Below are 24,994 nucleotides of genomic sequence, written 5' to 3'. Positions count from 1 at the left end.
TAACATTCCTAACTTCCATAATGAAGTAGCAAATTTAGCAGGCAATATCTACACAGAATATTGATACAGGCTTAAACAGAGGTTAGACAGCAAATATTTGGCACTGCACTGAATCTTACACCCCAGGAAAATCAAGCCTGAGATTGTTGTCTCCAGTTGTTTGGCGGTTTTACCCCAGGGAGTCAATCCTGAGAGCTGTAATCTAAATTGTTGACCATTTAGTTCGGGGAATTATCCCAGTTGGCATCACTGAAGAATTATTTCTTTAGCGAAAACCCCAGATATCTCCCACTCTGATCAATGCCTACTGTGCATTCAATCATAAGCATGCGTCCATTCCACTCACGGCACAAAGCAATTACAAATGGCTGCGAGTGAATTGAAACAGGGAAGAGCTGTAGTTGTGGCTTTTTTTCAAATGGATTCACTTTTAAGCTCAAATTAATGGACCCCCTGGCTCGATAGAAATTATATTTCACAATGTATTTTCATAATAACCTCCCTTGGGCTGAATCCAGAGACATCTTATTTGGCAAACATTGCTGGTAGCTTTTAGGCCTTTCAGACCAGAGAAGACTAAATTGTGTAAAAGCAACAAAACTTCTATTACATGTGTTGGGGAAAACAATGATTGTCTTATTGTTTGATGATGTCAACAGTTAATTATTTCTGTGGTGTTGTTTTGATCTTTGACAAATTATCCACTCTGCACACAAGATAATTGCTATAAAGTTGGCATGAATGTTAATCCCGTAGCCATTCCTTTAGTACTACAATTCCACAAAACCTTCACTTGGTTCACTTGCAATTGTAATAGTGTTACATAGGCCGATTTTGCCAGAGAACATCAACATTTTTTTTTTTTTTTTCAAAACCTTATAAAATATAATGACTAATAAGTAAGTGCTAAAATCATCAGTGTGTTATTCATACTATCCTCCTATCATACTATGTCTGCACCTGGGGTCTATTTCACAAGGGATAAACTCAATGCACACTGTTAACATGACTGTAGCACAGAGTATTCATCAGTTATTTTTTTCCCAGCAAAATATAGGGTCAAAAACATTGAGGTGTCCTCTACCTGTTGTTTCATGAATGTACAGTAGCCTACATTATATACTACTATATAGCTATACTACTATACTTATAGCTACTGGTCCAGTGAACTAAGACTATAATTTGGGAGGATTGTGATCATTATTACAGTTTCATAATTGTACATTCCTCCCAAATTATAGTCCCATTTCCCTGGACAAAACACAAATGGTGTGCTAAGAATGCCAAATAAAATACATATGGAATGCCAAATAAAATCTGGAATACATGATCCTTTATTGTTAAAGAATACAAAAAGAAATAATGCAACTAATAAGACGTATTGGTCTCTGACCAGTCTGCCATTGTTACCACTGAAACATGTGTATAGCACTTTATAAATTGCCCTTCCATCACTGACTTCATTTAAAACACATTTGAAACTGTATAAGCCTTTTCTAATCATCTCAACAACTGCCATACTATATTCATCAAACTTCTAACAGCAGTCTTCATAAATGCAAATTAACCCAAACAATGACTGTGATATGAATAATTATAAAAACATTGGTCACAATGTTTAAATAATACCAGTACTTAACTGAACAGCAGTATGCACCTGTGCTATTTTAATGCAGGCTAATAACTAAGTTTTCATGGTAATTTATCTGCCTTTGATTTTATGAAACCAGGTCAAGGATTAATTCATCCAGGATAACTGGGAAATCCAGGCTTAATCCGCTATCTAGGTTTTGTGAAATAGTCTTCTGGGGCCTGTACCATGATGGTAGTTGAACAAACTCAGGGTTGCAGGATTGGTTTAGAGTTGACAAAACCAAACCGATGCAATCAGGCTTTATTGGTACCATGACGCAGCTCATCAACTTTCTCTGTCAACCCAGGCTTTGATCCTTAAACTCTGATTACTCCGCGCGTGCATGCACATAAAAGAGTGACGTCGGCACCGAACAACCAATCATGTTCGATATGGATAGAGCGAGCAAGAAGAGCAAGAAATTATTCTTCAGAAATATGAAGAATATAAAAATGTTTTTCAAGCACGCAGTAATACCGTCTCTGCTGCCAAAGCAAGAGAACAATCTTGGAGGAAGATTGCTGATTGCGTTAGTGCGTAAGTTAAAGAAATACATTCTGTAGGCCATTAATGTAAAATTATGAATATAGGCTAATCATATTAAAAATGTATTAAACAAAATGAAAATGTGTGTATTCATATATGCTATATATGTATGTGTGTAAAATGTGAATGTGTTGGCTTTGACATCCTAAGAAAGATTAATATTAATTGATTTTTAGATGCAACCCCAACTCCAAACGTTCTTGGCATGGCAGCAGATCAAGACAAAATATAAAAATATAATTCAAAGTGGTGAGTATTTACCACAACCTTTTATTATTTTTGTGAACATTTTATCACAAACACTTCTTTGCAGCAAACAGAAAAAAATGTGAAATCCGGAAAACTTGGGGAGGGCCACCTCCTGCAGAATACACTGTGGCGGAGGAGTTGGCTTTGAGTAATAATAAGGGGCGGCCAATTATGGATGGGGTTTCAGGTGCTGTGCAATCTGACCCTGGTGCTGGCTCCTCAACGCAAGTGACACTGGGTATGTGTGTTCAATGCATTACTAGTAATTTTAAAAGAAGGGTTAAATATGGCTGACTCTATGTTCTGCAGCCAGCACACATGCACACAGTCTCCCACACAGAGGTCAGTATGCAGCAGACAGAACACCATGAACATAACCTTCTTTATAACAGTTATGGTTTACATTGGCCTACTTTTACTTATTAGGGTGAAGCAAATGAAGACACTCTGTCTGTGAGTTCTGAGACAGTTGCTGAGGTGAATGCCCAGCATGGGCTTTTTATTATGGCACACACTTGAATGTTTCATAATTAACATAATTAAGTGACTGGCCCTTACACATCTCTTTTATTGTAGGATTTTTCACAACCTGACCCAGAAACTGAGGCCTCTACCTCAATGGGCTACAGAAGGAATGGGAACAAGGTAATACTTTACACCCTTGACAAAAATTATATATGTTTGTAAAAAGTCATGCCACTTTATGTGATTTGATTAACCTCCAGAAAACTTGTAATGATTGTTTGTGATGGAATTGTTTCAGGTGGAAACAGACTCAGTCAGGGCCCTTTACAAAAGGAGTCTCGAACTAGACTGTTCACTAAAGGAGCTGGACTGTGAGCTGAGGAGGCTCCAAATAAAAAAAATTAAATTGGAGATCAATCAGCTGGAAAAAAAAAAACAGATCTCAGTATGTTAACTTATTTAATCAAGTAACCCTTTAGTGTGAACACCATGAATATTTATTAATATAACTTTCTCTTGTTCTCTTTTTCCTCCCTGTAGCCACAGGACCAATAAAACAGTTTGAGACCTATCTGCAGTGTGAATGTGTTTTTATTAAGTAAAATATTGTGTTGTGATTGCATCTCTGACAGCTGCGCCAGTTGGGTGGTCAAGTGTGATGGGGTCAATTTCATCTGGGAGAAGCTGGTTTTGTGGTGGTACTCGCTCCTTTCTGATAGTGGCTATATTGTGCAGAATGGCACATGCAGCCACAATCTGTGATGCCCGCTCTGGTGACACTCTTAAGCGCCTAAGGCAGTTGAAACGTGCCTTTAGGATGCCAAATGTCATCTCGATCTTGACCCTGGTTTTACTGAGGGCCACATTGAAGCGGTTTTGTGGCCCTGTCTGAGGGTCAGGATAGGGGGTTAGCAAAAACCTCTGGCATGCATAACCCCTGTCTCCTACCAACAGGCCATCAAAAAGTCCTGTCATAGAACAGAAAATGGGAAAAAAAAATAAGTTTTGCTGTCACAATTAAAATAAACACTTTAACATGTTTTGTACTGTACCAAATTTAACTTGCCTTCCTCAAAGCGCTGACACAACATAGACTCATGGAAAATTCGTGAGTCATGCACTGAGCCAGGCCATTTGGAATCCAAGCTTGTGATCATGCATTCATGATCACAAGTCATCTGCAGATGAAATCTATTCATTTAAAGATTTATTTAAATTGCAAATAAAAATCATCACATATATATAGTAGCCCTACCTGAACATTAAGGCTGTGAAAGGACTTTCTGTTCACATAATCTGCCTCATGTTCTCCTAGAGCTGTGGAGATTGCAAACATGTGTGCAGTCTATTGCTCCAATGACTCTAGGGAATCCTTTCATATGAAAAAAAAAAAAAAAAAAAAAAAAATATATATATATATATATATATATATATATATTCTTAACATGTAGCTACTGTAGACTATTGTATAATACTTAAGTGCTCTAAGTGCAAGCTGCTTTTTGAAGGAAAAAAAAAAAATGATTGTGAAAGGTTAAATTTGTTCATGTCACCCTATCAATATATCTTACCGGCAATTTTATAAAATCCCTCTTTTATGGACATGGTCGATAAATGTCCAGGGAACACAATGAAGCTATTTATGTACCCCTGCAGTGCGAGGACCACCTTGCGAATGGTTCGACAAACCGTGTTTTTCCCTAGGTTCTCCGCATCACCGACCGCATACAAGTATGTACCACTTGCGAAGAAACGCAACGCAATACATACCATTTGCGGTACAGTAAGTGCATGGCTTCGACGAGTCACATTTGTTATGTGCGGCTCAGTTCGCAAAGATAAGTTATTCCTTCCGCGGAATATCTGTATCTTTCATACAAGTAAATATCAGGAAAGTCAAGGGGATTTTGTCTGTCCCTAAAAACTCTTTCTCTACGAAGTGCTCGTCTAACAATTTGCGCTGAGATGTCCACAGGATTTGGAAGAAAAGGTGAAGCCATTGCAATGATTGCAACAGAGAACAGAAGCTGGGAATTAATTACGTCACCTATATGTTTCTTTGCTCACCGCTGATTGGTCAAACTTCTGACTGAGATCTCGAATCCAGAACATAACCTGCCCCGGAGCAGGTTAGCCGTGCAGCGTAAGATACCATGGCAACGAACACCGATTAAAGCCGAGCTACTTTCATAGTACCTAAAACCCAGGGTTGGTGGAAACTAAACTGAAACATAGCTGGCTAGCCACCTAAACCAGCTTCATGGTATAGGCCCCTGGTCTGCACTTTCAATATTATTGAATTTTGTGACCTTTATTTGATATGACAGCTGAAGACAGGAAAGGGGAGAGAGAGGGGAGAATGACATGCCGCAAAGGGCCGCAGGCTCATGCTGGGGCTCATGCTCAATCAGTTGATCTACCAGGGCGACCCAACACTTTCAATATTATTGTGTAATACAGATTGTGAATCGTGTTCTTACTCTGTATTGTGTTTTTTGTGTTTGCCCCCTGTAAAGCACTTTCTGACTAATGTCTGAACACTGAAATACAAGTCTGCACATGTGCAATGATGTGAAATTGTTTTAAAGAACAACATATCTGTAAAGTTAGGTCATAACTACAGTACCTTGTAGAAGCCTTCAAAATCTGTTTGATGCTACACTGACTTGTACTAGGGAAAATGGTAGTGATGTCCAAATGAAGCTTAATGTACCATTATTTGTATTTGTTGACCCAACTAGATGGCGCTCTTGGTTTGAAGAAAAAGGCTCAAGGAATGGCAGTTCAGTGGACTTTCAACCCTTGGTTGAACAAAGATCGGCATCTATTGAGCTCAGATAATAAAGAAAATGCGGGCGCCCGGATAGCTCAGTTGGTAGAGCGGGTGCGCATATATAGAGGTTTACTCCTTAACGCAGCGGGCCTGGGTTCGACTTCAACCTGTGGCCCTTTGCTGCACATCATACCCCCCTCTCTCCCCTTTAATTTAAATAAAGGCCTAAAAATGCCCCAAAAAAAAACAATAATAAAAAAAATAAAGAAAATGCTTAACACAGCTTAATTTTCATCGCTAGAGGATGGTGCCACTCTGCGCTACAATCACCTTCTTGCACTATGTAACTTTGGCGAGTGAGTTGGATCTCCCGGAAGAAGTGCGTAACCCCTGTTTTCCACCTGGCGCGTCTGTGCTGCGTTCCGGGAAGCGCCACAACCCCCATGAGCATCCCAGAAGTGCGCATGGAGCACCTGTCCAATCCACTAAAGATACGAGCCAGGTCTATTTTCACACGAGCCGCGGGGCGTTCAGACAGCCAGGCAAGAAGTGAAACAGTGAGAGCATCCAGTCAATTTACCAAAAGACACCTGTCAATATCGTATATGTCTCCTATACAACACCATGGACGACGAGAGGATCGTCTTGGTGGTGGAAAAACATAATAGACATCACAAATCCAACACGTGATTGTTCTTTCAAGTACTTCTAGAGACAATAAAATCTGCGAGTCGGGCAGGCAAGACACTCCGCTTCTGAGACGCTCCCATTTTCTGGTTTTCTCTGATGTCCTCCGGCTGCTCTGCCTCAACTCTCTGTGATTTATTGAGTTTCCTGATGGTGTTCCTAAAGTAATGCTAACTGCTGCTGACTGTATACCACCGTCACCTAGTTAGCTCATTTAGTTAGCAGCTCGGAGCACTGGGGGAGTTTTGGTGTCTACACCGCTGGCACAGGAGCTTTGGACCGCTGGAAGGACGAGGTTTTCAGGCCAGGGGCGGAGGGGAATGCTGGAAAAAAATAGCGTGGGAGTGAAGTAAGGTCAATAAGGTTTCCTGCATTAAAACAATAAATTGTTTTTCATCCTCTTTTACATATTGGTGAGGACACCAATATGTAGGCTACCCAGCTTACTGTAGCCTAAGATACAGTAAGCTGTTTCTGGTCTAATAATGCCATTATGCATGCAGGCTACATCGTAGTTTCTGTCGACATTGGTGAACCAAATAGTAAAAGGTTAATATCTCTCACTAAATGTCTTCAGAAATCCTTAAAATGACGGATATTCCAAGGTCCTGCGAGGTGCGTGCAGCTGTCACTTTCAGTGCATGCACAATGAAGGAAAGTCAGATTTCACAAAAGTATAAAAAATAGAAATTAGATTTGTTTTTGCACTGGTAGGTATAGTCTGTCTTTTTTTTTTATTCCTTTAAATTTACCTTAATTACTAAATAATAAATAACAGAAGAACAGAATTAAGACGTGTCATTTGGTTTTGTGTCCTTTTTTTATTAGATTAGAGTCATTTTCCCTTTTTTCAAGCCTACAAAACCCAAAAAAATTTAATATTGACTGGTTTTCTTGTTTTTCGCTTGCCAGATTAAATGGAATGATTGAATGATGAGATGATACAGGGACCATGATGTGATGATTCAATGTATCAAACGTATGTCTGTGTCTTTTTGACTCAGTAAACAACAGCAGTTTTTAGTCGATGGGAGCCTATAAAGAGTGGGGTTAAGTGTTTCGTTCATAAAAACATGCATCGACCCAACCTTTTTTCTGGTATGACAGGAGCACAGTGAACAACAAAAACCTACGAAGTGATAGATCCATCTCATGCAGCCACAAAATGTCAAGTTATTTCCCTTGATATCACTTTTTCAGACATTTTTTCAACACAGGGTTTCTTTAATCATCTCAGCATGAAGGAAACACCTCAAAGTTCACATTCACATTTGGATTGCTCTTGGCATTCATCTGCCAGAATAGCAAGATTCAGACGGCACCTGCAGTCTCACCTTGAGCTTCTGAATTATTATCAAACTTCAACAGCTCACTCTGTACTGCATCTTTACTTGTAGAATTATGTAATAACTCACTAGCACACTAGCTCACTAGACTTGGTCTGTCTGCAGTAGCTCAGTCCTCACCCCGATTTTCTACTGGGCACGTGTGTGCTGTGTTCCGGCTGCGTTCCGGTTTTGTTCCGTCCTCCGCCACACGCCATACCACTCTGAGCGTCTCAGAAGTGGAACGTCTTGCTGCCCGACTCACAGATTATATTGCCTCTGCATTGTACTAAACCGAATAATCACATGTTTATTAAGCTAGTATCTACCTTTCACTCCAGGCACTCCTACAGTTAAACTCCATGCCCTCTCTTTTCTGGTGTTTTCCTGATAAAAAGGATCTGTGATGTCTATTATGTTTTTCCATCTCCAAGATGAATCTCTGGCCGTGTGGCATTTGATATTGGGGGGTGTCTTTTGGTAAACTAACTGGATGCCCGGCTGTCCGAACGGCCCGCAGCACGCATTAAAATAGACCTGGCGCATATCTTTAGCGGAGAGCCACTTCACGCACACTTCTGGGACTGGTGAAATATTAAGCATTGACTTGAGTTGCAGCAATTGCTCGCGGGGTTTCACAGTGCCTCCTGAACACAGCGCAGACATGCCCAGTGGACAATAGAGGTTAGGGGCTAGGCTTAGGAACCTTGAGGGTCGCAGTTCAAGTCCCAAGTACAGTGCGGATTGGTAGTTGGAGAGGTGCCAGTTCACCTTCTGGGAATTGCTGAGGTGCCCTTGAGCAAGGCACCGAACCAACTGCTCGGGGCGCCTTTGATGGGCAGCCCTCTCACTGTGACATCTCTCCATTAATGCATGTATAGGTCCTGTTTGTGCATGTGTGTATGTATTTGGGGCCTGTGTGTAATGTGTAACTCCAACAGAGTGAAAACATGTAATTTCCCCATCCTGGGGATCAATAAAGTATGTCTTCTTCTTCTCAAACATCTTTTCCCATTCGTTTGATAAAATTAAAAACTTTTTATTTTTCATTTCATTAGTCAGGTTTTACTTTTTTCTTTATCTAAAAGAATCAGGTTGGAGACAACAAAATGTCATTTTTCGGTTTCGAGGAGACAGGGTTGGCAAATGTGTATTCCCTTTGCCACAACTTGATGACAAAATGAAAAGAATGTGGCCTAGTATGAGTCAAGCTTCAAAAACACTGAACCCTACACTTCCCATAATGCATCTGGTGACACCACACTCCCAGTGTTTTTTTTTAAGATAATTTGTTTGGGCATTTTAGGCCTTTATTTCCACAGGACAGATGAAGACATGAAAGGGGAGAGAGAGGGGGAATGACATGCAGCAAAGGGCCGCAGGTCGGAGTCGAACCGGCCGCTGCGTCGAGGAGTAAACCTCTATATATGTACGCCTGCTCTACCAACTGAGGTAACCCAGCCACTCCACACTCCCAGTTTGTGATGCAGGCTTTCTGTTATGAATAGTGTCCAATACCAAACCCAAATAACTCTTATGACATCATCAAGGTTATATTTCCAGACTTGAGAAGGTTTTTCCAGAGCTACAGAAGACTGTTGTAAAACTGACGGGTGAACTGATCTTCGTGTGTAAAATCAATGAAGCTCCTTCACAAAGTATTCAAGTTAGTGTGTTCTATATTAAGGTCCTGTCATTTATACCTCCTGTATTAATTGTAATGGTTACATCATGCAACAATAGTAGGTTTGAATAAACAATTTAACCACTGAAACAGTTTTACCCCTTCAATCAAATTGTTCTTCCTCTTTTCAGATGGCATACCTTTGATTGAAGGCTCCCTCCCCTCATTATTACAGCCCCCAATATTCTGTTTCAAGAGAATTGTGTCTAATTAGCAAAGTGAGAAGTTCTCATTGGGCATGAGAAGGTTCCTTTACCATACAGGTTTGACATGGTAGAATAAATGCTTTGAAGAATACACAGGGAGGTGTTTCCAATATTTTGGCACCAAGTCATACTGTTCAGAAAACTGGTGTTATGCAAATAACAGTGGGCTACAACAGTGTTGCAGGTTCTTTCATCAACACGTACTCCAAAACAAACACATGCACTGATTTCTGTGATAGATGATATGTAGGTTACACATCCCAGCCACATGTAGGAGTGTTCTGTTCTGTATTGTTACTCGTTGTCTCCCCCTAGCGGTATACTAAATGAAATTGCACTGTCAGTCACGTTTGTTCTGCGGCTTCCTTTAATGATGTCATCAGGAAGCGCTCAGGAATGTCTCCAGACAGCATTGTCTTGCATTCGTAAATAAATCGAAGGCCATCTGCTCACGTTCAAGCTATAAACGAGCATCGTCGGTATGTAAATGTTCTTTAACATGTCATCTATCTATGTAGAGGAATATTTTCATGTAAGATGAGATGTAAGTTATTAAAATTGTTGTATAAATTTCCGGGTGTTCACTTATGCCGGCTGTGATATAAACAGAATAGTCTGAGCTAAGTTATGACTAAAAACCTTTAAATAGCCATTTCATTGTGTAAAATAACAAGTTTATTTGTACGAGTATTGTTTAAAACATGTGAACAAACTCAATGTGAAGATTTAGTAGTCATTTATGTATAGCTTCGTTTTCAGTTTTAGCCTACCTTTGGTCATCATTAAAGAAGTAAACGATTCACCTTCGTCCAGTGTGGTGACTAGAGGAGGAGTTAAACTGTCTGTCAATTTACACGAAGGGTTGTAACAAGGATGGAACAGTAAAACGACGCCTCATAAGCAAGCTGATCTACAGCAAACCCGGACCCCCGCACGCTGTACCGCTGGAATAAAGGTAGCCAGCACACACAATGTTCCAAGAGGATACACAATCAATCGGCTCATGGAAAACCAGATCTCAAGCTTCCCACACATCCAGCCGCTCTAGCAGATCTAGTGCAGCCGCAGCAATGGTACGCGCAGAAGCTGAAGCAGCCAGAGCAAAAGTAGCATACGCTGAAAAAGAGATGCAAATCAAAATTCAAAAAGCACAATTGGAGGCATCATTGGATAAACTGAATGCAGAAAAGACAGCAGCTGCGGCCTTAGCTAAAGCAAAGGCTTTAGAGGCTGCTTTAGAGTATGAGAATGATGGACATGGCTCTAAGCTAAGGTGTGGATCAGAGCAGCGATCTCACAACGCCATGCAAATGACTGAAGAATATGTACAAAAACATAGTATATTGGACAGCGGTCTAAAGCCGGGGGTGCAACTACAGGGTTCCCCCACTACCACCCAACCTCAGCAAACACCCCCTCCGCAAGCGCCTACAGCACTCACTTATCAACCTATGCAGATCAAGCCTGAAAGGAATGAAGACCCACAGATTGAAGCACACCGTTCTCCAAAATGTTCTCCCACGATAAGCAAGAACCCCGCACACACACCAATAGGAGACAGAAAACACACTGAGCACCGGGGTCACAAAATATACGACAGCTATCACCCGCCATTAGCCACACCTACAAATAACCACCAACAAACATATCATGAGAGTCACATAGGGGCTTATGACGGCCGTCACTACCCGCCTAGTAGGCCTGTCCATAGCGAACAACGAGACGATGTGCTCAGAGGTTCGTCTAATGAAAATAAAATGTGGCAGACTTCGTAAGCTTCCTTGCCAGACGAGAGATTGTTTCAACAGGACTGTTGAAGTTTGATGATAAGCCTGGAAATTACAGGGCATGGAGAGCGTCTTTCCTGAACACTGTCAGAGGCCTTAATCTGACCGCAAAAGAAGAAATAGACTTTTTAGTAAAGTGGCTAGGGCCAGAATCAGCAGAACATGCGAAACGCTTGAGACAACATCCTACAGAAGCTACTGTTTGCCTTGCAAGAAAGATGGATGACACAAGGCTCCAACTACAAAGACAACTACAGAGTTGCCTTCCCTCCATTCTCTTTCTTTGTCAACTTTGTCTCTCAGCAAGAAAGGACACGCAATGACCGAAGTTTCATGTTTGTTCCCTGTACTGGAGATCAGACCAAGACAGACAAACATACTTATAAAAACATGAGCTACCGTACACCCGTAGAGACACGACTGAAAGATCCTGTTCTAAGATTTGTTTGGTCAGAGTCTTTCCTACCGGCCAACAGGATAAAGCAGTCGAGCTGTACGCCATATTGGATGAACAGAGTAACCGGTCCCTGGTAAGATCAGAATTCTTCGAGCTCTTCAATGTTAAAGGTGACCATTCTCCATATTCCCTCAGGACATGTGCGGGAGTAGTGGAGAAGTCAGGGAGAAGAGCGCATGGCTTCCAGGTACAATCTTTAGATGAAGAAGTCACTCTCTCTCTCCCTACTCTCATACACACACGCACCTAAAATGTATCGCAAAACAGATTCCAACTTTACATCCCCAGGCACCCATAATGTTGCTGCTTGGCAGAGACCTCATCAGAGTCCATAAGGTGCGTAAACAAATTAACGGCCCGTATCAGTCTCCATACACACAAAAGCTCGACTTGGGCTGAGTTATAGTGGGCAGTGTCTGCCTTGGTAAGGTCCACAAACCAGACACAGTAAACACCTTCTACACTAACACACTCGAAAATGGACGAGCATCCCTCTTCAAGCCATGTCCCAACCGCTACTTTGTGAAAGAAACACATGACAACACTGGGTCTCTCATCTGCAAGGACAACAAAGGCCACATAGGATGTGCTGTGTTTCAGAGATACAAAGACGACAACAAAATTGCACCTTCATTTGAACACGTGTTGTTTCTGAACATCATGGAACAATGTTTTTTACAAAGATAAAGATAACAGTTGGATGGCTCCCTTACCCTTTAAGACACAGAGACGTCGCCTGCCTAACAACAAGGCTCAAGCCCTTAACCGTTTCAGATCACTGCAGCGCTCCTTCAACAGGAAACCAGAGCTGAAAGAACACTTCTTCGCATTTATGCAAAAGATATTTTAGAATGAACATGCAGAAGAAGCACCCGCTCTCGAACCTGAGGAGGAGTGCTGGTATCTACCTATTTTTGGAGTGTATCACCCTAAGAAACCTGGACAGATCAGAGCAGTCTTTGACTCAAGTGCTAAGCATGATGGCGTCTCTCTTATCAATGTCCTCCTGACTGGTCCAGACCTTAATAATAACCTCCTCGGCGTGCTCCTTCGTTTCCGCCAGGACTCTGTTGCTGTCACAGCAGACATCCAGCAGATGTTCCACTGCTTCCTTGTCAGATCAGACCACCGAAACTTCTTACGTTTTCTGTGGTATCAAGACAATGACTTTAACAGAGACATCAAAGAATATAGACAGCGCGTGCATGTTTTTGGTAACCGTCCTTCACCGGCCATAGCCATCTTTGGACTGAGAAAGACTGCGCAAGAGGGAGAGGAGACCTTTGAACCAGAGTTCTCTATCCCGCGGTTAGAACTATGTGCTGCCGTGTTAGCAGTGGACCTCGCAGAGTTCATTACTGCTGAGCTGGACATTCAGATAGATGACATCAGCTACTTCACGGATAGTAAGGTAGTGTTGGGCTACATCCACAATGAAAAGCGTTGATTTTATGTCTTTGTGAACAACAGAGTGCAGCGGATCAGATGGTTCTCCAGCCCCACACAGTGGCACTTTGTATCAACGGACAACGAGATTCATCTCAGCAGCACGCCTCAAAGACACCATGTGGCTCACAGGTCCAGCTCTCCTGTCACAGCCCGAGCAAACGCACAACAAGCAGGCCACCTTTGACCTAGTGAATCCGTAACAGGACGTAGATGTCCGCCCCCTTGTGTCTATCCTGAGCACAACTGCCAGGGAGAGCCAATTTGGGTCCCAACAGTTTTTCTGCTTCTCAAGCTGGAAGTCACTCACCCATGCCATTTCATGTCTCACCCATATAGTCCGCCTCTACAGGAAGAATACAGAGGATTCTCGTGATGGTTGCAATGGATGGCATCACTGCACCCAAGATCACACGGTAGAGATGCTCACCAAGGCCCAAAACACAATCATACGTACCGTCCAAGAGGAGACTTACGCAAAAGAGATGCAGTGTATCAGGGATCAAAGATCTCTTCCACAGGACAGCCCCATCAGAGCCCTGAGCCCTTTCATTGACACGAAAGGTCTCATTAGAGTGGGCGGACGCATCACAGAGGCTAGTATAAAATGCGAGGAGAAGCAGGCTATAATAGTTTCTGGTCGTCAGGTTCCTTACAGATCAAGGCTGCGTGTGGGAGTTTAACCCCCCTCACGCCTCCCATATGGGCGGAGCCTGGGAAAGGATGATAGGGCTGACACGCAAGCTCTTGGACTCAATGTTCTTACAGCTTGGGTCTTCAAAAATCACCCATGAGGTCCTAGTCACCTTGATGGCTGAAGTGACCGCCATTGTAAATTCCAGACCGCTTGTACCAGTGTCTACAGACCCAGATGACCCATTTATACTCACCCCTGCAACTGTGTTAACACAAAAAAACGGTCCCTCTCTTGCTCCTCCAGGCCACTTTGATGGCAAAGACTTGTACAAACGTCAGTGTAGACAGGTACAAAGTCTTGCTAACACCTTTTGGGACAGATGGAGGAAACGATACTTGTCCACTCTGCAGACAAGAAGAAAGTGGCAGTCTGACAAGCCAAATCTCACTAAAGGGAGTTTAGTGCTCATCAAGGACAATCAAGCCAAAAGAAACACATGGCCTATAGGGCGTATCCTGAGGCCAGTTACAGAGTTGGTCCTCCTTTTACCATCCGAAGACTAGACTACCACTGCCCTTTCGGACATGTATGGTATATTAAGTAATGGTATCCAGGGACACCAGACGGGGAGTGTTCCGTTCTGTATTGTTACTCGTTGTCTCCCCCTAGCGGTATACTAAATGAAATTGCATTGTAAGTCACGTTTGTTCTGCAGCTTCCTTTAATGATGTCAGACATCAGGAAGCGCTCAGGAATGTCTCCAGACAGCATTGTCTTGCGTTTGTAAATAAATCGAAGGCCATCTGCTCACGTTCAAGCTATAAACGAGCATCGTCGGTATGTAAATGTTCTTTAACATGTCATCTATCTATGCAGAGGAATATTTTCATGTAAGATGAGATGTAAGTTATTAAAATTGTTGTATAAATTTCCGGGTGTTCACTTATGCTGGCTGTGGTATAAACAGAATAGTCTGAGCTAAGTTATGACTAAAAACCTTTAAATAGCCATTTAATTGTGTAAAATAACACGTTTATTTGTACGAGTATTGTTTAAAACGTGAACAGACTCAATGTGAAGATTTAGTAGTCATTTATGTATATCTTCGTTTTCAGTTTTAGCCTACCTTTGGTAATCATTAAAGAAGTAAACGATTCACCTTCATCCAGTGTGGTGACTAGAGGAGTTAAACTGTCTGTCAATTTACACGAAGGGTTGTAACAAGGATGGAACAAGGAGTGAACAAAATGATCTCAGGGTCAAGAACCTTCTTTCTTCTTCCATATTTTAAATACTTAGCACTAAGCTTTTAATGGTTTCCCCTCTGGAACAAAGTGCTTGAAAGGGCATCTTGCATATGCTAATTCCATGTCTAAATCTTAAAAGGATGCAATTGAGGGCAGTGCTTGGTGAAAAAGTGCATTCCGGGTGAAATCATAACCTCGTGAATCTCAGCTTTAGCAGCCTAAAGCAAAATAGGAAACCCATTATAAAAACAACTGTTGCATATTGTCCAGGCAATTTGCAGCATTGTGGGGTGAAAACTTTAAATGAAGCTCAGCGTTCAGTTCATTCAGGAAGACTTCTATGCTTCACATTTCTCTCTCTCCCATCCTAATCAGCTGCAATGTCATCAGCTGAGTGGGGGTGTTTACTCTTTCAGTTAAACCAACCAGATTTTGCCACAATCTCTGAGCGCTATTGCGTCAAACTTTACATCTGTTCTGCTCTTTGCTGCTGTCAGTTGTCATTTCAGGTGAACTCGATGTGACCCTCCTCAACCCCATTTACCTCCAGTTGTCATCATTCCCAGCACCCAGGGTTCCTCCATCATCAGAAGCCCCGCTTCACATCACATCCATCCAGATCTTCAGGCTTCCTTTATACCTTCATCACCTCCACCAGTGTCTAGACTCCATCAGGAGGGATATTCCTACATATCCATGGTACAGATATTTAGAAATGATGTTCGGGTTCGGGTTGGGCTCGGTCACATCATAAGATAAGATAAGATAAGGCATTGAACATTTTAAATTTAAAAAAGCTTATTATGTAGGTGCGCGCCTGTGTTAACGTGCGCTTGTTTCCCCATGTGCCCTGATGCGTGCAGTGTGCAGTTGCACAATGTGTCATTAGTATGAGAAAAAAAGAGATTTTAACTGTGTCGGGCTCGGGTCGGGCTCGGACAGAAAAATGCGGCCCGATCCGCACTCTAGTGTCAACTCAACTTCACTGAGGGCCACACTGGAAAACGAGAATCACATTAAGGGCCAGACATGTATAGTTTATTGACATGCTTTTATTTAATCGAAAAAGTAAAATGTCTTTGACTGTATTATTGCATATCTCATATAGCTTTCTCACTTACAGGTTGGTCGCCATAAAGCCCTAAAAAAGTCAGAAAAAAAGGTTTAAGCGACAAAAACTTCAGTACAAGCGACAAAAACTTGGTGGGCCAAAAAAAATTAACCTAAACCTAAATTGATATGCGGGCCAGGTCCAAATCTGCGAGGGGCCGGGTTTGGCCCTCGGGCCTTGAGTTTGACACGTGCTGTAACCTATCAACCTATCATGCACCATGTTCATTAAACTTATTTCACTCTTAAATTAAGTCTCTCCTGATTGGAATGTTCATGCTTAGAATTACATTGACAGGATTAAAATATAAGTGAAACAAAGGAATCACACTATCAACACAATGCACAATATAAACAATTTGAATAGAGCTGATCCCCACCCTTCTCCTTGAGCCCATTGATTAGCATGATTAAGTCTAATCAGCCCAAATCAACAGCCACCTCCCCATCACAGAAGCTCATCAGGCATCACTAATCAAGTACAGCTTGATGCTCCTCTTCAGCCAATCTTGCATAGTCATCAGGCGCTGTGAATAAATATGGCTGATATGATCAGTCTAAATTTTTAATCAGACGTTTGAACTGCAACAGTTATTTTCGCAGTTGTGCTGCTCTTTGTTTTGCTGATCTGAGGTCAGGAGGAGGTCAAGGTGATTTTCCTGAAGAAAACAAATACTGTCAATGTACAGTGCCTCCTTAGCTATTGAGCTACTATACTTTGCTGAATGTTATTAATGTTTTATGAACTATAGAAACTGCTATGCGAGTGCAAAAATGAAAAAGACTGCAGTTTCAGCATAATGTGTGCATTTCACAATAACTGCAGAAGTGATTTATTAAAAGGACTATTTCACATACTGTCAATCATTTCTCTTCCTGTCATAATAACTAAATGGCTATACACATATATCAGTGTGACAACAGTCGCTATGTTTTAGTAGCTCTGTTCACTACCAGTGGCTGAACACAGTCGTTTATTTTTTTCAGTGGTCGTTTCAATGTGTCGTTGTAGATGTTGCTGTTATGAAACAACAGTACGCCATGTGAAAGCATAAAAACAAATGTTTAAATATAGGAAACTGAATACTGTAAAATGAGAACAAAAACTGGGTGTTTTGTCATCCAGCTGGGGTATAAGCGCATCTGCTGCTGCTTAAGGCAATATGTCAAAACCTCTTTGGAAATAAAGAAAATTTCATGCCACCCAACTTCCTTCATTTTTTTTCAACCATTGCTGATATTGGACAAAGAAGAACTATGACCTGGTGAAAGTCAGCTGATCAATGAAACAGTGAACAACAACAACAATGAAAATAATCGTTGCAGACCTAATGAATTGTAATACAAAAGGTATTACAATTCATTAGGTCTGCAACGATTATTTTCATTGTCGATTAATCTGTCAATTATTTTCTCAATCCATTCGTTTTTTGGTCTATAAAATGTCAGAAACTTTGGTTAACCTCAGTTCAGATATATTTAAGATCCACTTCACACTTCATCATCGTCAGTTGTGCATCCCTCCAAAATGCCTTTACAGTTACAACAATTCTATTAAGGCATCAGTAAATGAAACATGAACTTTCTTGTTGGAATCATAGTTCCACTGTGGAATGAAGGACATGTTTCTTCTAGTTTTCCTTGAAACTAGTACATCATCAGGCTAAAAGGGATTTTGAAAAGTCACACTGCTGCACAATTTCCCCTCAAGGTTCAATAAAGTTAATCTTGCCCTTAACCTCAATGATCACTAACAGTGAACCCCATAAATGCTACAAATATAGAGACCACTGACATTTACTCTGATGTTTCCGATCCCATTTTGATGGCACATTTCACACCAACTCTATAGTTTCTTATTTTTATGGAGCCAGTCCAATCTCTCTTCATACTGGCATTGAGGACAGTATGACACAGGAAACAAATGAGAGAGAGAAAAATAGCATTAGGGAATGAATTGATCTCTATCTGCAACATTTGCCTGCAACCCTGGCTTAAGTGTGCTCAGATTCTTTGGCAAAGCATCCCTTTATACTTTCATTATTTTTCTGGTGGTGCTTTCCATAAAAAGCCTCTTGAAGTGGCGCTCTTTTAAGCGCCACATTAAAGAAATTATGCACAGGCGGCCTCTGAAAACTGGCACGGTTCATGTTTACTGTTTTTCTCCCAGATATCATAATCCCACTATTGAATTTACCCTCCACAACTCCTTCCTCGGCCCTCTCTGTTTGCTATTATTTGATATGAAAGTCAGAGAGCAAAATTATTCTGTTATGTCCTCTGTTGTATCTGTTTCATGTGTGTGCTTGGCAGGCAGGTTATGAATACAAATTCAGGCCAACATACTATTTAAGATTCATGACGGCATCAGAGGTAATATCGTATCTATTTCTCTCTCTCTCTCTCTCTGAGAACAATGGTAGAAAACATCTTAGAATTTGGCACCCACAATATGTCTAGCACTTGACCTTTCTTTTCCATCACACAGTTGTATGAGATGCCATCATGGGTTGCTGAAATTTAGGCAGGTAAACGAGGCAAAGCCGAGCAAAGCGACCGACTGATATGGAGATAAGACGAGGTTGGCTGTCCCCACGGGGCAAGGGTGAGATTGAAGGCTCGGCTTTGGGAATGCATTTAAAACGTTGATGTATTTTCTCCACCCTTTCTTTCCTGCCTGCAGCATTGATCTGCAAGCAAGACCTAAATCAAGCCACGCAAATGAACTGAACAATGACTGACGTTTAGCAAAGCGCTGTTGGCTTCCAATCGGCTGTTCATCATCCTGCAGGTCATACTCGACTAGAACCCATATCATATACATTAATATAGCAACAAAATACAAAATGGAAAAGGCTCAAACTAACTTTGATGAGTGGTGTTTATTAAACAAAAATGCCCATATCAAATCAACATATTTAAAAAAGGCACTGTTTTATAAATATATAAAGTCAAATTATTCTCCTGTGGCAATTGCTAATTGTTCTGTTGTCTCTAGGTAATTCAATAATATGTTGAAGTCAGTATTTATACAGTATTTATATATTAAAATACTTATACTAATCCTACACCCTGGGACATTTTACATAAATGTATCAAATTAAAAGTGTTTTAGGAAGGGCAGTTAATCATATCAAACCACACTTGACCATTACTTTGTGGGCCCTCAGGCCAGCTGTTTATTGTATGTGGTTTAACTAAAAATGATTTAGAAATATGTGCCAAGTACATTTTGACAAACAAAATACATTTTCAGTTAATCAAATAACCCTGCCACGGTATATGTTTTCCTTTTCTGCCAATTCATCAGAGTGAGAGGTTGGGTAGCAGTGCTCATTGTTGTCTGAAACTACAATTGGGTGGTGTGAAATGTTTGACACATTTTTATGCATCATGGCCTAAACAAAATGTTATTTGTTAAAATTGCTTATTGTTGTTTTGACTTTGTATTTCAGCAGAGCACTTTTTCTTGATACATTCAGTTTTCCTGAAACCACCTTCTAGTCAGCCTTGGTTTTACAGTAATTGCATAGGCAGTGCTAGGCTATGATCAATGGAAGGGTGTGTGTGTGTGTGTGTGTGTGTGTGTGTGAAAGAGAGTTTAGGTTTTACACCAGCTCCCCTCCTGTAAATCTGCCACTGAGGTTACTAAGGTACGGAAGAGCTCCATCCTTTATGATTGCAACAACTTAGGTCCAAGTGTGATGGTTGGAAACACATCCCGCTTTAACTTAATGAACTCTCATGATACAGGTAATTATTTTGGACACAGTAAACCATCTATCTCTCTTACATTTTAAAAAGCTCCAAATAAATTTGTCTGTCGAAAGACTGTGGTTTCATTACCACACTAAAATTAATCTCCTTTTTTTTCACACGTCTATGGCGACTAATGGACAAAATTTTTCCTGTAACCCCCACTCCAGTCGTTAGGCATTCAGAAAATAGGGCTCTTTTCCTCTTGTAATGGGACTTTCAAATAAATCATTCATAGCACCAAGCTAAATTAAATGCAATAACTTTTCAATGATTCCTTTTAACCTGCTGTGCAGATGGAGTAGGCCATTTCATTGCTATGGTGCATTTACTCAACAAAATGTAGCTATAAATGACTTCCGCACAATACAGCCTTTTTAGTTAATGATTTTCAGTTAGGGTTTCAGGAAAATTGAGCCGGGAGAAAGACAGCTTTGAGGGTTGTTTGAGCTGCCATATGTAAAGACGAGAGATATGCACTATTACAGGTGCCTGATAACAAAGGGAAATCTTTCTCTTTTTATTTTCCTATACACTCTATTTCCTCTCAGAGCTGTTGCCTGTATGTTTGGCTGTGACAAATGGAACAGCTGCATTGTGATGGCCAGCTTCCAGCCCTTCAGTGGAGCAATTCAGTGCTCCGTCTCAAAGATTACTGTTGTGTTGTTGTCCTCAAAACTGACAAGAATAATTATTCATTTTTGGCTTATTTGCATCCTGATGTGGCATTTTCATGTTTGTTTACACACCACACCAGCCCATTTGGAATAGCTAAGCTGACTGTCACAAGCCAGGAGTCTGCCACACCTTTAGCTTGTAAGTACAGTTTAGTGTATGAGCGGCTCAGTGAGTAGTTTGAAGCTGTAAAGGTCAAGGGGGTAAGCTTCGCCTCAGAGCTCGAATCTCCTATGGCGCCATTTTGATGCTACAAAGCGATCACCCAACATTAGCATTCCATTGACTGCCATTCATTTTGACGTCACTTTGACCGCGAATAACTTTACATCTGAAGCGTTTAAAGACTCTATTTGTCCATTGTTTATTTCCAAAGAAACACGACAATGTATAAAAGGCTCCATTACCTTGTACCTCACGTTATGGCTCCGTAGTATACGTTTTTGTAAAAATAGGCTAACGATTGTGTCATAACCACGCGACTTACTGTTGCATAGTAGAGGAGAAGCTCGCAGGCAGTTTGGACTTACATTAGCTGTTTAAGTGTAATTACTAATGTTAACTAGCATTTTAGTTAGTAATAATTAGCCTGTGTCCACGTTATCCCCTTACATATTACCTACGCTCTCCTTCTCTGCAAGATTCGGTATGATTGAGATTTCTCTTGGCACAGCTACCAGAAGACTTACAACTTTCAGACACGTTGCTCACGTCACATTTACGTCGTTTCTCTCAGTTGGAGGCTGCGCAGTAACGCTCAGCGCTCACCAGAAAAGTGCTTCTAAAGGCCTTCACTGGTCTCCGTCCAGAGCAACGGGATCTGTTGGTCCATTCTTATATACAGTCTATGGTTAAAGGTCAGTCAACCATTAGAAAACCATACCAGTGCTTCTGTAAGCACATTTAGATAATAGGTACTGTAAGTTACGGTACCATTTCCCAAAGCATACTATTTTAGGTTTAATTTCACAACATTCCATTAAGCCATTGGTCTCCATAAATTTTCTATGCTGAGGAAATACAACTAATGCCGACCTTACACCAAACGACTTTTCAAGTGAATCCACTGTCGCAGACAAATTTCCAAAATCTGAATGAAAGTCTTGCTAGATTTGGGGCGCACTCCTGTCGTCTCAATGGTTTGGTGTAAGATGGTCATAAAACTCACTCCGAGTTAGTCTTTTTCCCGTCTTGACGTTCCGACAAAATCAAATGTGTTTGATATTATCGTAAGTTTTAAGTCTTGATAGTGAACTGAAATCACGTGAACATTGTCAACAACCAATGGGTGCACTCCCTCCAGCGCCAAACAGGAAGCAGCAAACGGCTAGAGCCAGTGTTGATTATGGTTGCTATGGCACCGTGCTAAGCTAAACACTAAAGCGGGAAAGTTGCCGATTTTCAACCCTTTTGAAGGAGCTTTACCGGATAAACGCGGACCTCCAGGTACTGCCGCCATTCATCTGCATGTAGGGCAGAACAGAAAATCAAACTTTCCCTTAAGTTACCACCAAACGCTAGCGGTAGCTAGCTAGCTAGGTTAAATTTTTTAAAACAAAGCTAGTTGTAGTCTTGCAATTTGTGACCCTGCAACATCCCCAGTCTTTACATATTATGTCAGTCTTTAACATTAGATGTTAGATGATTGTCTTTAAATGTGAGATGGTGTCAGACTTTAGTCTTTTCAAAGTCTGTTCAAAGTCTTCTAGTGTATGGTAGGCATTAATCAACTAGTGCAGTACCTGTTCAAAATGTGCCTGTTTGGAACAAGCCGATTGCTTGGCCTGTGGTATTGCTGCTTGTAGCTTTCTCCAGGACCATTTTACCCCAAATTACTTACAGAAGGACCCCAAAGCAAAAAAAACCTTGTACTACTGCATTTACCTGACAGAGAAATTTTACTGGTTACGTTGCAGATTGACATTTTACTCACAAAATAAAGAGTTTTTGTATTAAGTACATTTTAGTGTTGTGTTTTTCCTCAACAATATTGTGTGTTGATATTGTTAACGGGGTTAGCTTGCAGTGCACTTTGTCAAGCACACCAAACATTGTACACAACTGTCACACGTGTTGCCTCTGTAGGCGAACTTGCAGGGGGTCCAGGAGTGGGTTGGAGGCGCCGCGAACAGCCGCAAACCACCGCGAACCACCGCGAACCACCGTGAAGCGGTGCTATTTTCATTTTGGCGCCCATATTATTCAATCTGTCCGGCCGCACCGGCCCACGCTGCAGTGGTCGTTTTGGGTGTCTCCTCTATTTCTTCCGCGAGCGAATGTGTCAAGCCAGGCAGGTAATCACATACAGGAAGACCACAGTGCAGCTGGATACTTTACAAAATATTAGAATTAGAATTCATTACCACAGAGGTCAGGGCGACGGGTCTGCAGTCATTCAGTCCTGTGATCCTTGTTTTTTGGGGGCAGGAAGACTCGAAGCAGGCTGGTAGGAAGCATGTCTTCAGTGAGTTGCTAAAGATGTCTGCTAAAGTGAGAATTAAGTCAGCTGGAGTTGTTTCCGTGAGGTTTATGAGCTCATCTCTAGTGAAAGATGTCTGGGTACCGCAGCTGAAAACTAAATTAAAACTAAAAACAAGATAAAGCAATGTGCACTGTAGCTGGCGCCATCTTGATCTAGGAAAGTCTATAGTCTAAAAAGTCTGTAGATAAAGATCTATAATCTGGGTATCTACAAGCCTACAATGTGACAACCACAAGAATAGCCTCATAGCAAATTAGTGTGCACTGCACAATAAAGAAGTGTGTGACACACAAATCGCCCCCATATTTTGCCTAGTGGTAAGAGATAACTATGATGTTTGCATTGCTCTGATGTTAGTGGAAAGCCGTGTGTGTCTGAGGGACACGCTATGATTCCAAAGGTTAATGCATGGCAGAAATAGAACATGAGTGGGTTTGATAATCACAGGCAAACAAGAGACCAGTGATACACCATGTCAGCTTGAAGATGCAACTGTGTGTGTGTGTGTGTGTGTGTGTGTGTGTGTGTGTGTGTGTGTGTGTGTATGTGTGTAAAAGACTGGAGAACAATTTGTTCAGGCAAATAGCTGTGTAAGTTTGATTTGAAGGAGGGATGTGCACAAATATTAACTTTAGGAAGTTAGTGAATCTGGAAGTTTATAATGTATTTGTATAAGATATGCATATAATTGCTAGCTTCAGTGCAATGTAGTGTATCACAGATTTTCAGTGCATACACTTATAATGATACAGCAGACAGTGTGTCTCTGAAATATGTAATTGGCTGAGATGCACACAATGAACTGTTGATCCTCTATCAGATTTGTCTTTCAGAACTAGTTAATGAAACAGAAATCACCCCATACTTTCAATACTCCTTAAAGACTCATACGAGTGTTGCAAATATTAGTTTGTTCTGTAGCAAAAGTGCAACGTTGCTTCTTCAAAAGTATGTTAATTTACTACTATTTTCAAACCACAAATTTGTGAACATGAACCACCAGACTAATTAACAGTTTCTTTCCAAAGGCTATCCTAAAATCTAAATCTCCACACATGACTCTGCACCCATATTCACACATTAGTGTTTTTACAATCCATTTTATTAATCTGTGCATTATTATTATAATTATTATATTATTATTATTATTATTATTATTATTAAGAACTGTGCAATATATTTACTATCACAAACTACCTGCCCTTGTTTTATGATGAATGAATGTTGTTTTGTTATACGTGGATGTGTGCAATATAATTTTATTTTAAGCACCGCTGGGAGGGGCACTCATAATTTCGTTGTATTCATTGTAATATAATGACAATAAAGGCTTCTTATCTTCTTATCAAACATGTTTGGACCTCACACATTGTACTGTACAGTATTGGCTCAGTCGCACACACACTGTACTGCTGCCAGAAATACTCATTAGAGACCAAATGTGGATTAATCCAACAAATGTGCTACTTACTGCTGTTTAAGTAACATTTATTAAAAACTACAGTGACTATAAATTATAAAAATTATATATATATATATATATATATATATATATATATATGTACGTATTCAGTAGGTACCAATGGGTTCGGAGCCACAGAGTAGGTAAGTCAGAAAGTACTGACAGACACGTTTTAATTTTTTTCATGGAATTTGCTGATGATAACAACATATACCGTAGCAGCCTTATCCTTTTAAACAAATGCATCTATTAAATTACAGTTTAGCACATTTCAGATGTTTGTCTTTTTAAGTTCTAGAACTTTCTAATTCTATATTTGTAGGTACAAATATGTGTGTATGATCCCTATAAGTAAATGTTAAGCATC

The 24,994-nt window shown here is 40.8% G+C and overlaps 1 pseudogene; it reads right to left on the bottom strand.

Annotated features, from left to right (window-relative positions):
- Positions 1-3,487: 3,487 nt before the first annotated feature.
- LOC116050739 lies at positions 3,488-5,177 on the bottom strand (annotated as a pseudogene).
- Positions 5,178-24,994: the final 19,817 nt, after the last annotated feature.

The sequence above is a fragment of the Sander lucioperca genome, chromosome 23, assembly GCF_008315115.2.
Source record: "Sander lucioperca isolate FBNREF2018 chromosome 23, SLUC_FBN_1.2, whole genome shotgun sequence".
NCBI classification, from domain to species: Eukaryota; Metazoa; Chordata; class Actinopteri; order Perciformes; family Percidae; genus Sander; species Sander lucioperca.
This window is presented reverse-complemented; position numbering and strand designations above follow the sequence as displayed.